The sequence below is a fragment of the Podarcis tiliguerta genome, assembly GCF_965153285.1.
Source record: "Podarcis tiliguerta genome assembly, chromosome: 5".
NCBI lineage: Eukaryota > Metazoa > Chordata > Lepidosauria > Squamata > Lacertidae > Podarcis > Podarcis tiliguerta.
Window position 1 is genome coordinate 16,588,619 of NC_139538.1, and position 15,943 is coordinate 16,604,561.

Here is a 15,943-nt window from a genome sequence, read left to right on the forward strand (position 1 = left end):
ACATGTGGTTAAATGTTAAAGCTTAATGGGAAATGATATATAATGAATTGAAAAAGATGTTTAAGGTAACATTTGCACACAAAAACCCCAGAAGCTTTTCTTTTGGGAATTATAGGTGTAGAACTACCAAAACAGTATTGAAACTTATTTATGTATGCAACTACAGCTGCAAGAATGTTACTTGCCCAAAAATGGGAAGAAGAAGAAATTCTTCTCCTGACGAGAGAAGAATGGAAATCCATTCCCTCCCACGAGTCGGGAGGTGGATTTTCCCTAAGGTAGGGTAGTGATGCTATGGCTCTATGGGTGTTACTGAACTTCCTGTCCCATCAACTCCAGCCACTATGGCCAATGGTCAGGGATGATTATGATGATGATAATTTATTATTTATACCCCGCCCATCTGGCTGGGTTTCCCCAGCCACTCTGGGCGGCTTCCAACAAAATATTAAAAAACAATAGCCTGCTAAACATTAAAAGCTTCCCTAAACAGGGCTGCCTTCAGATGTCTTCTAAAAGTCTGGTAGTTGTTTTTCTCTTTAACATCTGGTGGGAGGGCATTTCACAGGCTGGGCGCCACTACCAAGAAGGCCCTCTGCCTGGTTCCCTGTAACTTGGCTTCTCGCAGCGAGGAAACCACCAGAAGGCCCTCGGTGCTGGACCTCAGTGTCCGGGCAGAACGACGGGGGTGGATGATGGCAGTTTTACATTGCTGGCTAGAGTTTGAGCAGGAGTTTGCCACTGGTTGTGACCCCCTTTGTGAAACCTTTTATGGGCCTTAGACTCCACTCTTTGCCAGGTGCTGCCTCTGGGGGAGAAAGGGAGAGGAGGGAGAAATTTGACCAGTTTGCATTATAGCATAAACCTGCCTCGTTTGCCACTTCCAAACTAACCCGTGAAGCCAAGAGCACTTCCTCAAATGTTGTGACGCAGCTTTCTAACGTCGACAACAAAATGTGTACGAAAATGCCGACGGAAATCACAAACAAATGCAGAAATGGAGGAAACTGAAGAAGACTGGGGAAATGTGAAACTGCGAGAAACCAAAACTTACGAGGGAGGCAATGCCTCATCCAACTGCAAAAACACATAAAATGGATATCCAATAGCCAGTTCCTTGAAAGGTTCTTTGCCCCGATAAGCATCAAGGCTAACTCTGCTATGCCAGAGAAGTGAATCCTTTGAACACACAGTGGGATTTGAATTTGCAAGAAGCATGTAGAACAATGTTTCCCACACTTGGGTTTCCAGCTGCTTTTTGACTACAACTCCCATTATCCATAGTGGGCAGGACCAGTGGGCAGGGATGATGGGATATGTAGTCCAAAAACAGCCGGAGTCCCAAGTTTGGGAAGCACTGATGTAGAGCAACGGCAGCCAACATGGTGCCTTCGAGATGTTGTTGGACTGCAACTACCATCATCCTGGACCACTGCCCATGCTGATAGGAGTTGCAACCCTAGGCAGCACATTTGCTACCCTGATTAAGAGAAGTGTGCCAGTTTTCGTAGATTCAGCCTTTAAATGAATGTTGTGTCTCATGAATGGTGGAGAAGTTTCTTGTAACACAAAGACACACACTACACCAGGAATGGGGGGGGGGTCCTTCCTCTACATTGCACTAACTCCACCCAGTATGGCCAATGGCCATGCTGGCTGGGACTTATAGTCCAGCAGATCATAAGAACTTGCTAGTCCAGCATTCTGTTTTCACAGTGGCCACCAAGATACCTGTGGAAACCAGTGAGCAGAGTATGAGCACAAAAACACTCTCCAGTTCCTGTGTTTTCCAGCAACTGGTATTCAGAAGTATTGCTGTCGCGTCTGTGGAGACCAACAGGTTTCTCGCTCCTGCTATACACCTATTAGAAGACGGGGTTAACTCCTAATGCAAAAAAGGACATCCAAGACATATGTTTTCTTTGACACGTGAAAGCATGGCACATTGCTTTTTTGCCAGGATGTAGAGAAAAATAGCTTGGAATGGAACCTTACATTACAGTTCACTGTGGATGCTGTCAGTCTAATTTACACCTTCGGTTCCTTCTGCTTAGGAGGTCCATGAATAAATGTTAGTCCTTCTGGACAGTGTGCTCATGGTTGCATTCACTTATCAGTTCCTGGGAAGCTGGGAGGCTTCTTCTTCTAAGACAGGCATCACTCTTCCACCTACAATTCTGGCTGGCTGGTCTAGTCAGCAAATAGGAGAGCAAAAACCGTGCCAGCCATTAATGGTTGGAGCTCCATGAGGAGCACAGGGTGATGCCTCTTATTTGCAGCATGCAGTCTTCACAACATGTACATTACAACGGATGCATTATGCACCGAATTACAAATGCAGCCCCCATCTGAACTGCCACAGACCCTCCAAGTGTCCCTGTTTTCCAGGGACAGTCATGATTTTAAAGAAGCCACCCTAGTTCCTGATCTGATCCTGGAATGTCCCATCTTTCCTTTTGTTGTTGTTGTTTAGTCGTGTCCGACTCTTCGTGACCCCATGGACCAGAGCGCGCGCGGCACTTCTGTCTTCCACTGCCTCCCGCAGTTTGGTCAAACTCATGCTGGTAGCTTCGAGAACACTATCCAACCATCTCGTCCTTTGTCATTCCCTTCTCCTTGCGCCCTCCATCTTTCCCAACCCCAGGGTCTTTTCCAGGGAGTCTTCTCTTCTCATGAGGTGGAGTCTCACCTTCAGGATCTGTCCTTCCAGTGAGCACTCAGAGCTGATTTCCTTAAGAATGGATAGGTTTGATCTTCTTGCAGTCCATGGGACTCTCAAGCATCTCCTCCAGCACCATAATTCAAAAGCATCAATTCTTCAGCGATCAGCCTTCTTTATGGTCCAGCTCTCACTTCCATACATCACTACTGGGGAAACCATAGCTTTAACTATACGGACCTTTGTTGGCAAAGTGATATCTCTGCTTTTTAAGATTCTGTCTAGGTTTGTCATTCCTTAGGATGTCCTTATTTTCATTTGAGAAATGTTGGAGGTTATGAAGTTGTGCAACCCCCGAGCCAAGGAGATAAGTAGCTATACAACCTTTAGAAGATACCTGAAGGCAGCCCTGTATAGGGGAGTTTTTAAATGTTTAATGTTCTATTATATATGTTGGAAGCCCCACCAAATCTGCTCAAGAGAGTTGGGAAACCAAGAGAACACATTTAGCAGGCATGCAAAGAGTGGAGAAGGTCCTTGCACTAGCAGAATTATTTTGCGGAACTGGCCAAAATGACGGGAAGAATCCGAGAACAGCGGGACCAGAAGTTCACCAAGGACTGGACTAAATTTGTAAATTATTTGAAAGACAATTGTAGACAATCAAACATGATGGTAGGATTGCAAGAAGCTTTGTAAGGAAAGGTATAAAAATCACTGCAGAGAAGAATAAGAAAATATGATGCTTTGATGTTTTTGATTTGAAAGCAATGGTTAAGTAGTGAAAATGCAGAAATTTGAAATGAAAGATAGAAAATCATAAGGAAGGTTTGAAGGAAGTCATGGCCCTAAAAAGCCCAATTGTATAATATAAGAGGAGAGATTGTAATGGAAAGCATTGTTGTAAAATTAATAAAAATGATATGGCAAAAAAAGAGAATTATTTTGCCACCCAATATAAAAAAATCTGAGAAATAACAACCCAAAAAGCAATTCAACCAGCTTAAGTGGTTCAAATTTCTTGAATTGCATGTTCTGGATCAACAATGTCCTTAATTATATCAGGCACATGGACAATCCAGGGATCACTGAGCATATTTAAATCGTATCATGATGAGTGGGCTTTCTGTCCACTCTTATCTTCCTGAAATGAGAGATAGTAACCAGAAAGGGAGAAAATGGAAAAGAGTATCGCCCTGACGAAGAGCCTAACATGCAGTTGGTTCCTGCCATGAGGTCCCCACATTACACTATAAATTAATCCCTTTTGTTCAACATCAATACACTAATCCATCAGGAAAATAGTGGCTGGCCTGAAACCATCAAATTATTTGCCCTGGGAGGTTTGTCTTGCAAAGCATGAAGAGAGAGAGAACGTTGTCATTACACAATCTGTTTATGAATCTGTACAATGCCCCCGTCTTTTATTTTTTTAAAAAAGTGCAGAGACAGCGTCTTGCTTGACTTGGATACGGTTCATTTATGGTGGTTGTTAATAGGTGGTTTGTTCCCTTCTCTTTGCTGACCTTTTGCGATAATAATACTTAACATTTATACGGTGTATCTTATTAGCACAGTGCTCCACAAACATTATCCAATTAAATATTGTGACAGCTCAGAGTGGTGTGTAATTGAATATTATTAAACCCATTTTATAGGTGAAGAAACACAGTGTAATAGGCTGTTGTGTGTGTTTTGGCAGCAGCATGAATGCCTACCATATGCAAACAGCAGGTTGAGATGGCTAAAATCATTCCTGGTAGGAGACCTGCATGGCTGACTCCTTCCCATGAAAATAATTGTTCGTATGTACAACTCTAGAATATTAGGGAAAAGGCTAGGAAACTTAAACTCACTTAAACTTTTCTTTACTATGTAGAACATTTATTTTTTTTTGCAACACGGAGGACTATTCAATCATGTGTAATCTTTCCAAATGTTCTTAGACTACAAATCCCATCAAGCCCAGCCAGTATGTCTAATGTTGTTGTTTAGTCGTTTAGCCATGTCTGATTCTTCGTGACCCCCATGGACCAGAGCACACCAGGCACTGCTGTCTTCCACTGCCTCCCGCAGTTTGGTCAAACTTATGTTGGTAGTTCAAGAACACTGTCCAACCATCTCATCCTCTGTCATCCCCTTCTCCTTGTGCCCTCAATCTTTCCCAACATCAGGGTCTTTTCCAGGGAACCTTCTCTTCTCATGAGTATGTCCAATAGTCAGTGCCTGAAAGGGATATGGCCTCATAGATATTCCTTTCAGTGCTCAGCCAAATATGAGCCTCCTCTATTCTTAAGAAGTTCACGATACACAGAGCACTCAGCTATACAACTGCAAATAAAACATTTTTAAGTGTGTTGTAAAGTGCATTATACAAATGTGATATTAGATGGCGATGGTGAGCTATGGCAAATCCAATATATTTTTCAAAACGTTTTTAACATGTGTCTAGATTCCACCAGAGTCGCATGTGCAACTCACAATTAACAGGCATTTTGAGTGCGTGCTCATTATGACATAGCATCAGTCGAAGAGTTTTTCTGCAAGCAACCAATTTTGCTTAAATTACCAAGGCCCCAAACTTAAGTTACGTGAAGACTTGACAATTATACAAAATCTGCTTCAGGGGACATCAGTAGGTGAATTCTCTGCCCCACAGCCACCTGTGTCACTTCATAGACCACTCATACAATGGTAAGCTTGCTTCAGCTATGCCCTCCACAACAGAGGGATAAGACTGGTTTGAGTCACGCAACGTGTCAAGCCAAATGATGGCTTGGCGGGGTAGTGTAGACTCCTGGATCTGAGCTTGCAGATGTTTCATTCGTCCCTGGCTGCCAACAGTCTCAGTCCTGTATATCTGAAGGAGCATCTCCACCCCCATCGTTCAGCTCGGACACTGAGGTCCAGCGCCAAGGGCCTTCTGGTGGTTTCCTCATTGCAAGAAATGAGGTTACAGGGAAGCAGACAGAGGGCCTTCTCAGTAGTGGCGCCCGCCCTGTGGAACGCCCTCCCATCAGATGTCAAGGAAATAAGCAACTATCCTACTTTGAAAAGACATCTGAAGGCAGGCCTGTTTAGGGAAGTTTTTAATGTTTAATGCTGTATTGTGTTTTTAATATTTGATTGGGAGCCACCCGGAGTTGCTGGGGAAACCCAGAAAGATGGGCGGGGTAATAATAATAATAATAATAATAATTAGTAGTAGTGGTGGTGGTAGTCTTAGCATGCCATTCCAACCCAGGCTCTTGGCTGTGAAGACTAACCACAGGCTGTAACCAATGTTTATTCTTGGTTACAGAGTATGGCTAGTCTAGAGAGAGAGAGCTTGGGTTGGGCAACACACTAAACCAAACCTTGGTGTGCCTCATTGTGGCTTACTGTGAACTGCAAATTAGGTCATTGCATTTTTCGTCTGCGGAGGACAGTACATTTATGATGCTACACTTAAAAAAACAAATCATTTTCCACACATCATTTATCGAGTATTTAGCAAGCTGAGGAAGAAGTAATAATAGCTCCACTGTCCACATCTCTTATTTACCTCACTATTTGCAGTAGTAGGGTGAAAAATAAATTATCTAAGCCCTGACCACGGTTGGCTTTGAATGCTGCTTGAGGCTCAACTACCTATTTCAGCAGTGCCATAAAGCCATTTTAACATTTTCCTAGGGGAGAGGTGAGAAATAATCTTCCTCTTTCTGAGGCATGGCCATCGTCATTTTCTTTCAAGGGCTGTAAGGCAAACAATTCATTTGAACCAAAACAGAAATCAACGTTTATTCATTATTATTCCCTAGGTACTTTTGTTCCTTAATGAAAGCTGCTGTGTGCCAGTATATAGAAGAAGTGGACTCTGATAAGGGGATTTTGACAAGTCCCAGCTCTGCCTTGGGCTCGTTCTGCAACTGTGGGCAACCCATTATCTCAGTCTCCATACAACATGTATGAAATGAGAATAATTGTAAACTATCTCACAAGGCAAAACACCCTGAGGTTTTGAAACAACTACATAATGAGTTTTAATGCCACTACTTATTCTTACCTGCCTGCTCTATATATACTTTCTTAAAACTCAGACCTCATCAATTTGATGCACAGGATAGCTTAACTACTGTTGTCTATGCTCTGGTAACCTTGAGGTTAGATTACCGTAATGCATTATATGTGGGGCTGCCTCTGAAGACGGTTTGGAAACTTCAGCTGGTGCAGAATTCAGCGGCCAGGTTGCTCACCGGGGCAAGACGGTTTGAGCATATTACAGTGGTACCTCGGGTTACATACGCTTCAGGTTACAGACTCCGCTAACCCAGAAATAGTGCTTCAGGTTAAGAACTTTGCTTCAGGATGAGAACAGAAATCGTGCTCCGGTGGCGCGGCAGCAGCAGGAGGCCCCATTAGCTAAAGTGGTGCTTCAGGTTAAGAACGGTTTCAGGTTAAGTACGGACTTCCGGAACGAATTAAGTACTTAACTCCGAGGTACCACTGTACACCGAACCTGGTTTGACTGCACTGGCTACCAATTAGTCTCTGGGCCCAATTCAAAGTGCTGGTTTTGACCTATAAAGTCTTTAAAGGCTCAGGACTGCCTCTCGCCATATGAACCTCCACAGATCCTGAGATCATCTTCTGAGACTCTTCTTTCTGTGCCTCCTCCATGAGGGTGGCAACATGAGAACTGGCCTTTTCTGCAGTGACTCCCTGATTGTGGAATGCTCTCCCCAGGGAGATTCACCCGGTGCCTTCATTACACACGATTAGGCACCAGGCAAAAATGTTTCCTCTTTAACCAGGCCTTTAGCTGATTGACATCCTATGCCCTTTTAAAAATGTGTTGGGGGGGCGCGCGTTATTGGTTCGTTGTTGTTTTTATTTTTATTATGGGTTTTGTGGTTTTTAGACTACATCTGAAGGCAGCCCTGTTTCAGGAAGCTTTTAATGTTTAATAGACTATTGTATTTTAATATTCTGTTGGAAGCTGCCCAGAGTGCCTGGGGAAACCCAGCCAGATGGGCGGGGTATAAATAATAAATAATAAAAATAGTATTTTATATTGCGATTTTATGCTGTGAACTGCCCTGAGATCTGCGGGTATAGGGCAGTGTATAGATTTAATAAATAAAAATAAATGAAATAAAGGCACCGGCCTAATCATATATTCAAACGTAAGAACTTAAGAGGAGCGTGCTGGATCAGGCCAGTGTCCCATCTAATTCAGCATCCTGTTCTCACAGAGGCCAACCTGATGGCTGCAGAAAATCAGCAAGCAGGACCTCCTGTGGCTTCTAGGAACTGTTATTCAGAAGAATTACTGCCCCTGATCGTGGAGACAGAGCAAACCCATTATGGAGTGATGGGCAATGTTACCAAGCCTACACCTCCTTTTCTCCTATTTTACTTCTCCTTGTAGTATTTAGAGTATAAACTCATAAATCAAACTTGGCCAACTTGCCCCCTGACAGTTCTTCAATACATATGCTCTCTGTAATGTATGCATTACCATCTAAATATCTGGCATATGGGGCCCATTAAGAGGAACAGCTATGGCCCAGGAGGCTGGTTTCTGGGTGCTGACTCTGAGACACAGCGTGGCTGGAGAAGTTAATTTCAATTCTGTGCAGGTTCCCAGGCCTCATCAAGAATGGTTTGTTCTGCCTTTAACTCAGCTTGTAGCCAGTTTCTACGTAAACAGCAGAAGATAGCACACTCTGCAGAACGCATCCTGCCTATCATAATTACAGACATTGCGCTACAACAGATGGAAGTATGGATGCTATGACAGTAGAATATATGTAGATTTTAATCATACAAGATGAACTTTGGCCCTGTTAATTAACAGATGGCAATGAAGAGGTTGCCTCCAAGAATCGAGGAATAAAATGATCCAGAATATCAGAAATAATCTGGGCAAAGTTATGCATTTTTTAAGCAATGGGACTTTTGGTTGTGCCAGTTGCTCTTCCAACAGATTTTTCTACAAATTTCCCACTGATGGGGCGCTCAAGATTAGTCAAGGTGGAAAAAAGACATTCTGTTTTCCTAATAAGTGGGCGGGGAGCAGGAATTTGAACCCCAATTTTGGGGTATTATGTTTTAATGCAGGAATCTCAGTAATGGTCTTCTTTCTGCACCCAATATAACTGCATACAAATAATAAAGGGGTTGTTTAATCTCCCCTAAACTGAGGGTGCTTTCTTCTTAAAACATAAAAAGCTCACTTCAAAAGGAAAGAAACAATATTAACAACAAAAATGAAAGTCACAGACGCTCCAAATGATGTGCATATTCAGTTGTTACAATGATCATAATATTCTGATGCCAAACACCTCACAAGTCCTACTACTGCATTAGAGATTTGGGGGCTGCTTAGTCCCTGAACAGGGGTTCACAATGAACTGCTCTTCATTGATACAAACCCTGAACTGACAGGCCGAGAGATCCCCCATGAGATGATTTCAGCAGTGTTATGTCTGGGGGTGTAAGACTGACATAACACACTGAAAAGTTTTCAGATGTTTTGCAGTATCTTAAGGTAAACAACAAGCTGTCAAGAATCTTTGCAAGTTAGCACTTATGAGGGAAAGGGATATGTCAGTCTGGTTTACACCAAGCATCTTGCAGGCTTGTAGCTGGATCCTAACGACAGAGGTTCACTAAAATATATAATCCAGGCATAGGCAAACTTGGTCCTCCAGATGTTTTGGTACTACAACTCCCATCATCCCTGACCACTGGTCCGGTTAGATAGGGATTATGGGAGTTGTAGTCCCAAAAACATCTGTAGGGCCGAGTTTGCCTATGCCTGGTATAATCTACTGAATTCAGAGGATTTTAACCTAAGTCATTAGGGGACATTTTCTTGTACATTGAATGTGTCTTATATCAACTAAAGTGGACTCCATTATCCTTTATTGCATACACCTGGGGTTACTCTAGGTTAGTGCAATTTGGGAAGTGTAGGGGTAGCAAATTTGGGGGCCAGCAGAATAAGCTGTGAGCGGGTATTAGAAAAATATAGCTTCCAGACTTTTGGCAAGAAATTTCTGTTCCTCTCAACCTAGAATCATTGGCTCCTGCTGGGTGAGAGGTAAATTGGGAGAGAGAGCATCCTCCCTCCTTTAAAAGCACTTGCAGCCATTAAAAATATTTAATGCAAATGTGGTCATTAGATCGACTTACAACTTCTGAAATGGTTACCAGGGTGGTTTGCAATGACAAGCTAACAGTGAAATCCTTAAGAACTCTGTCTCCTGAGGCAGATGGATCCCCAAAACATATTAAACAATATAAGACTCTGGACTTCTAAAAGCCTGGGAGAATAAAAAGGCAATCACCGGGCATCAGAATGATAGCAAAGAGGGTACCAGGTGAGGCTTCCTGGGGAGCTGGCAGAGGAAGATTTAGGGCTGGTGCACTGGGTACTGAGCTTAGGGGGTGTCACAAGACAACACAACTATGAACCGAAGACGAGAGGCAGGGGGCACAAAATTTTAGCCTTGTGCAGGGCGCCACTGAAATTTGGAAGACTGAAGTCCTCCCCTGGAACTAGTTGCATAAATGGAGTTGATCATGGTGAGGGTTTGCCAAGCGTGCCTTCCTCTTAGCACATTTCTCTCTTTCATCCTGAGTTTGAGCATCTTCAAAGTCCATGGCACCTTTGGTAAAGGTTGTTCTCCAACTGGAGCACTCGCAGGCCAGTGTTTCCTACATTTGTTTTGATTTGCCTTGAGAGAGTCTTTAAACCACTTCTGTTGACCACCAGCATTACGCTTTCCATTCTTAAGTTTGGAATAGAGTAGTTGCTTTGAAAGATGATAATCAGGCATCCAAACAACATGACTAATCTAGCAAAGTTGATGTTGAAGAATCATTGCTTCGGAGCAATGATTCGAAGTTAGACTAATAATGCATTGCAAGTATACCGTATTTTTCGTCCCATAGGACGCACCTAGTTTTTTGGGGGGGAAATAAAGGAAAAAATGTTTTCCTTTGTTTCTCCCCCAAAACCAGGTCGGGGAACAGCGGGATGGCGGCGCTGTGTCTCCCCGCTGTCCCCCCGAGCTTGTGGGGCTGGCCAATGTCTGCCCGGTGCGAGGGGCGCTCTGCTTCAGGGCGCGCCACGCGACAGGCTGCTATCCGCAGGGTGGGGAGCCCTTTGGGAACTCCCACAAGGCTCCCCACGCTGCGGATGTCTGCCCGGCGTGAGGGACGCTCTGCTTCAGGGTGCCCCGCGCGCTGGGCAGCAGGCTGCTATCCGCAGCGTGGGGAGCCCTGCGGGAACTCCCGCAGAGCTCCCCACGCTGCGGATGTCTGCCGGGTGCGTGGAGCGCTCTGCTTCAGGGCGCCCCGCGCGCCCGGCGGCAGGCTGCTATCCGCAGCCTAGACAGCCCTGCAGGAACTCCCGCCGAGCTGTCCAGGCTGCGGATGTCTTCCCGAAGAGCCGGGCGCTCTGCTTTCAGCCTGCCCAGCGCTGCGGGAAGCAGGCTGCTATCCGCAGCTTAGACAGCCCTGCGGGAACTCCCGCAGGGCTGCCTAGGCTGCGGATGTCTTCCTGAAGCCTGGAGAGCGAGAGGGGTCAGTGCACACTGACCCCTCTCGCTCTCCGAGCTTCAGCGAAAGCCTGCATTCGCCACATAGGACACACCCAGATTTCCCCTTCATTTTTGGAGGGGAAAAAGTGCGTCCTATGGGGCAAAAAATACGGTAAGTCTTTTTCAATCCTGAATAAAGAGCTCTGTGGAACGCCATTGCTCGCCTGAAACAGTACACGATATAATCTGAGGCTGGATCTAGACACATCAGAGAAGTGTTTCAGTTTAAAGCATTGTGAATTTAAATAGGGAAAACAGGTAGAGGGAAACCGGGGCTCCATGTCGCCACCTGGTGACACAGTGTTATAAAAGGTCAATAAAAGGTAAATGACCTCTGGACAGTTAAGTCCAGTCAAAGGCGACTATGGGGTTGTGGCACTCATCTTGCTTCAGGCCGGTGGAGCCAATGTTTGTCCACAGACAGATTTACGGGTCATGAGGCCAGCATGACTAAACTGCTTCTGGTGCAATGGAACACCGTGACAGAAACCAGAGCACATCTCGGTTATGATTCACTGGGCTAAAGATTCTGGATATAATATACAGCTGAGTGATTGGGTGAAATTATGGAAAGATGGGTTAAAGTTTACTGCATGCAATGCATTAAAAGAAAATGTAATGAAAATGATGTATAGATGGTATATCACTCCGGTTAAGTTAGTGAAAATGTATAAAACTAGCAGCAAATGTTGGAAATGTAAAAAAAAAGAGGGAACATTCTATCATATGTGGTGGGAATGCAAAAAGGTGAAATGTTTCTGGGAGATGATATATAATGGGTTGAATTTTTTTTGGAAATATACATTTATAAAGAAACCAGAAGCATTCCTACTGGGAATGGTGGGAAGTGATATAAATAGAAAAGAATGTAAATTTTTCTTATATGCAGTAACAGCAGCTAGAATATTATTAGCCCAGAAATGGAAGCAAGAAGAATTGCCGACGATTGAAGAATGGAGAATGAAGTTGATGGACTATGCAGAATTAGATAAATTAACAGGAAGGATCCGAAACTGACGGGACCAGAGATTTACCGAAGACTGGAGCAAATTTATGAATTATAAGAAAAGTATTTGTGATGAACAGATGTTTGTAGGTTTCCAAGAAGTTTTGTGAGGAGTATTGTTAGAAATATTGTAAAATTGGAGAAGGGGAGATGATATGTTAAGAGAGATAAAGACAATATAAAATTAAGTAATGCATATAAAGTGATTAAGATGGAAGATCATCAGAGGTGCTGAGGGAAGTCCAAAAAGAATGTATTTGTAATAATTTGTGTGGTACATTTTATAATTTGTATGTCAAAATTAATAAAAATGTATTAAAAAAGAAAAGAAACCAGAGCACATGGAAATGCATTTTACCTTCCTGCCACAGCGATACCTATTTATCTACTTGCACTGGTGTGCTTTTGAACTGCTAGGTTGGCAGGAGCTAGGACAGAGCAACGGGAGCTCACCCCATCAAGCGGATTCAAATCCCTGATCTTCTGATCGGCAAACCCAAGAGGCTCGGTGGTTTAGACCACAGCGCCACCCACTCTCCATCACAAAGTTATATTGCACATACAACGCATATAAATCGCTTTTTCCCTACCAGTTTAGCTGAGTCCTGAATCATTTCCAGTCATTCTTTTTACTTCACACTATAAGCTTACTTTTAAACAATGAGGAAAATAATTCGAGCATTTAAAGCATGAATATGCTAATTTTGCATTTGCTGATTAAAGCATGAAGCTCTTCACAACTAAGACAGATGTCCCTGTGGCTTCCTGATGACATCGTTCTGCTGCTGCACTCTATGACTGAAATTAAATCTGCCCTTTTAGTCTATATAGGCAGAGGCAGAGCCTCAGCTGGTGTTAAATATGCAAGTTCTATCAATTTCTGTGCTTGTTCCAGCTAAATGATCATGATTTCTTGCGGGTCTTATATTTATATACTCTAAGATTCCTTACTCAAGTTACTGTACCTTTGAAGCAGTTTTATTCACCCACCCTTATCCAGTTACAGAGTTGTAAAAGATAAAAAGGTAAAGGACCCCTGGACAGTTAAGTCCAGTGAAAGGCGACTATGGGGTTGTGGTGCTCATCTCGCTTTCAGGCCAAAGGAGCTGGCATTTGTCCACAGACAAATCATGCGACCAGCATGACTAAACCACTTCTGGCACAACATGACACCATGATGGAAACCGGAGCGCATGGAAACGCCGTTTATCTTCCCACTGCAGCGGTATCTATTTATCTACTTGCACTTTGATGTGCTTTTGAACTGCTAGGTTGGCAGGAACTGGGACACAGCAACGGGAGCTCACCCCATTGCAGGGATTCGAACTGCCAACCTTCTGATTGGCAAGCCCAAGAGGCTCAGTGGTTTAGACCACGTCCCCATTGGTGAAATGAAAAGTCCTCCATTTTGCCTCCTGAAGCTATGGATGACCCTCGTGGTCCCTTCCACAGAACTGTAGTGTTGGAAGGGACCACGAGGGTCATCCATAGCTTCAGGAGGCAAAACGGAGGACTTTTCATTTCACCAAGTCTTTGATTCCCCGGCAATATTGCATTTACACCCCACCTTTCCTCCACAGAGCTCAAGATGGTGTACTTTTACACCCACAACAACCATGTGAGGTTATTTTAGGCTGAGAGAAAGGTCACCCAGTATGCTTCATAGCCAAGTGGGGGCTTGAATCCCAGTCTCCCACATCCTACCTAGTCAGGTACTGCGCCATTTTAGACTTTTCCCTCCTGCTACATTGGATTCATTCACTTGTATTTTAAACCTTATGGATTTACTTGGACTTAACAAGTTGGTTTTATGGATCACTGTGAACTAGCCTGAGAATTTTGGATCGAAAATGCAGGCTGTAAAATTGTTAAGAAATAGGTAAATAAAGACCGTGAGGCTTGCAAAATTAGACGAAAGGTTCATCTCTGTAGTTCAGAGTCTGCCTTCCTTCCTACAAAGGCCCACCAGAAGTTTCTTGGAAGTGGTGTATGGTCAAAAGCCCCGTTCTACTGTCGATCTCCGGGAACTTGTATATGGCTGGCATACTACCTATGAACAAGGAGATCCCACAGAGCTATAATGGCCAATAGCCACTAAAAGACTTGATAATTTATCTAACCCAATTTTAAAGACAGCTGAGCCAGTGGCCATTGCCCTGCCTTAAGGAAGTAAATTCCCTGTGTTCAAATTATTCTTGGTATGAAGAAGTACTTTTGTGCACACAACTTCTCTTATAATCATCATTACATTTTACAACCATAGGGAGGTGACACCGTTTATACTTCATCCCCTTAGGTACCTAAATGTTTTGGTTTTTCTCCAGCCTTGACAGAAGGCTGTTTTGGAGCTTATTCTTGGAGCAGCAGGGACTTCAAAACCCCTGTTCAGAGAACAGCAAATCTGTCCATGCAAATAAAAATAGCAGCCAAAAATAGCACATTTTTGTGTGCCCAGACAGGTGTAGAAATTCACCTCCTTAGGTTGCTGGTTCACTTTTAACAACAACAACAGTTCCCAAGTTCTATATGATGGTTTCTGAGGCACTATGGGGAAGTCTCTTTCTCTCTCTCTCTCTCACACACACACACACAAACTCACACACAGACTTTTCCTTCATTCCAATGCCTCAGAACCCATTGTATATAACCTGGGAACTGTCATCATCACATTTTTTTTAAAAAAAAGCAACGTCAACCACTAGGAAGTTACACTTAGCTCAGCACTGGCAAGGCCGCTCAGGAAGGCCAAGACCCTGTCAGCTGCCTTCATTGCAAACCTGCCAAAGAGCATTTCAGGCATAAGACAGAAGAAGAGAGGAAGAATTATATATATATATATATATATATATATATATATATATATATATGAATGATGTGTAAACACATAGAGGAACCACCCAACTATTCCTTCTTAATGTGGAATCCACAACAAATCAGAGATGGAATTTTCAGTTGGTAGTCTGGTTTTATTCCTCTGAATCATACTGGATTGTTGATCATAATCATATTTACATTGCATTTGTGACGCTGTATAGGTGAGTCTCCATTTACGTGGGGGTTATGTTCCGAACCCCTGTGTTCATACATGGAATTGCATAAAATGGGTCCTCCTGGCCCCTGAGGAGACCCAACTCAGAATGCCACCGCTGCTTCCCTGCATATCAGCTGAGGAAGCCTCACTACCCCCTCTGGCTTGTGGAGGCTCTCCTCAAAGTCTGAAGAGGATATCCTCTTTGGGCTCGGAGGAGGGTCTCCTCACAAGCCAGGAGGACTCTTCAGGGTGCTCCCCATTTCCGGGATCCAGGCACTGAGTGTGTGGCTGGTTGCATGCAAATAGAGCATGTCCAAATGGGGAGTTGCCTGCATTCTAATTCCTTTGTACCCCACCCTTAAATCCATTTTTCAAAAAACAAATAAGGCATGAAAAACTGACAGAAATAGTCTCTCTCTCTCTCTCTCTCCCCCTCTGTTTGTGCTGTAAGAAAACAAGTCCTTAATTCGATGCCAGAAAGCTCAAGGTTTGCACAGGGGAGAGTTTAGGAGTGATAGTTTCCCCCCTCTCCTTTCTGACCCCTTTTTGTAATACAGCTGAAGCTAGTCAGTTCCATAATGCTACAATTTTTCAAGGCCACGTGAGATTTGTCTTCATTCTTGACTTTGATAGCTCAGCACAGTAAGAAAAATATA

The 15,943-nt window shown here is 43.6% G+C and overlaps 1 protein-coding gene and 1 long non-coding RNA gene across 2 annotated transcripts in view; both read right to left on the minus strand.

Moving 5' to 3' along the window:
* The window catches only part of LOC310678534, a 241,139-nt gene that overhangs the window by 137,249 nt on the left and 87,947 nt on the right, over positions 1-15,943 (minus strand). The gene's annotated exons all lie outside the window — the stretch shown is intronic.
* The window catches only part of SERPINI1 (serpin family I member 1), a 101,831-nt gene that overhangs the window by 41,316 nt on the left and 44,572 nt on the right, over positions 1-15,943 (minus strand). The gene's annotated exons all lie outside the window — the stretch shown is intronic.